The sequence below is a fragment of the Sinocyclocheilus rhinocerous genome, unplaced genomic scaffold (assembly GCF_001515625.1).
Source record: "Sinocyclocheilus rhinocerous isolate Xijiao unplaced genomic scaffold, SAMN03320098_v1.1 scaffold1180, whole genome shotgun sequence".
Taxonomy (NCBI): domain Eukaryota; kingdom Metazoa; phylum Chordata; class Actinopteri; order Cypriniformes; family Cyprinidae; genus Sinocyclocheilus; species Sinocyclocheilus rhinocerous.
This window is the reverse complement of record NW_015665886.1, coordinates 857,878-859,799: the sequence shown is the minus strand read 5'-3', so window position 1 is coordinate 859,799 and position 1,922 is coordinate 857,878.

Below are 1,922 nucleotides of genomic sequence, written 5' to 3'. Positions count from 1 at the left end.
ACATTCAACATTCAACAAATCAAACTCCAAAAAGGACATTAACACACCCTAAACACCATGAAAATATCATTTTCAATATCAATATTGATTTTTGTGTGAAATATTTCATGATGCAGGCCAACAACTCGCTGCATGATATAGCCTATAGAATGCAGTTATATCCCCCTAAAATTCAAGATATTTAATTGTATGAAGTTTCTGTCTGATATTTATATAATATGATATAGTTAAGCAATATCACACAAGCAAGGAGTGCAATATCACTTGAGTGTTGTTTTTGTCCCAAATAGCAAGAGTGCAAATGTGATATTGATTTTATACAAGTTCAATAAATAAGAATTTAATATTGTGTTATATTTTAGACACAATATTGTCTGTTTTAGTTTAGTTTCGCCATGAAAAATATTAAAGCCAGAGCAGAACAGTGTTGCGTCAATGATTCAATGACCCATTCATAAAGAGAGCCATTTACTTCATTCATGAAAGAATCAGTAATGGAATGAATAAATACAGTTTTTCTCAGTCGCTTTGGTGCATTTCTCAAATCAGAAATGAAATTCTCAAAACTACTTGTACAACCTCCACATCATCTAGTCATTTGTACACATCATAAAACCAGTTTCTCATTCTTTTGAATAAGTTTTTATTAGACTTTTTGTAAATTTGGCATGAATTGTGCAAGTGAATCTTGACTTTCACTAATGAAGAGAATGTAGATCAACCAATGATAAACCATTTCTCTGAAATGTCTCAAAGGTTCATCTCATGAATCTTCAGTTGGAAAGCATATACTGTATAGACAGAGGACAACACAAGAGTTACAACTTCTGACAATGGACTTTCTTTTTTTATTTTTTATTATTATATTTGTGCCAATATTACTTTTTCCTTTTCAATGACATTGTAATGTGTGTTTTTTTGTTTTTTTTTGGTCAGACCACTAGTAAAAGTGTAACTGGGAATTCTATCCAGCCTCTTTCAATCAATATCCCACATACAGTAATGTGTAAATTTGTACTTTTGAAATGGATATATGGCATACATAAGCATATGGAATACTGTTCAATACAGTAACTGTCATCCAAAATGTTGCCATAGTTTCCATCAGGTAATACTAACAAAGTGGTTATATTGACAACATGACTAAGCATTTTGACTATCTTGTTTGTGAACAATGACACAAGTACTTTTCATTCTAATGGCACTGATATGTTCATTGACATAAATACTTAATTTTGAGAGATGAACTAAAGATTTTGAGTAAATTACAGGCTTTTGCAGGTAATCCATTGTGTGGTGCTGTTTGTACGAATTGTTTTGAGAAATGCACATATTTTTTTGCAAATATTAAGGATGATTTGAGAAATGCACCAAAGCGACTGAGAAAAACTGTAATAAAAAAACCCATTAAAGGGATAGTTCAACCAAAAAATTTAATTCTGTCATCTTTTACTCACCCTCATGTTGTTTCAAACCTGTTTGACTTTCTTTCTTTTGTGGAACATACTGTAGAGGATATTTTGAAGAATGTTGGTAACCAAACAGTTTTGGTTACCATTGACATCCACTGTATGAAAATAAACAAACAAACAAATAAATAAATAAATACTGAGACATTTATGAAATGATCTTATTTTATATTTTACATTATTTATATTTAAAATAAAATATTTCTTTCTAAAGTTACTTTTTGTTTCTTTTCTCATTTAACACAATAATGGCTTCAATTGATCTTTTCGGGGTAATTTCTCAGCCAAATTTGATGTGTGATTAATTTGCAATTAATTAGATTACTTAATCACCACTATGTGTAATTAATTAGATTCAATTGCTCAACAGTCCTAGAAGAAAAAAAAAAATATATATATATATTATGCGAACCATGTTAAACCATCTATAGGTGATTTCTTGAGTGCACTGTG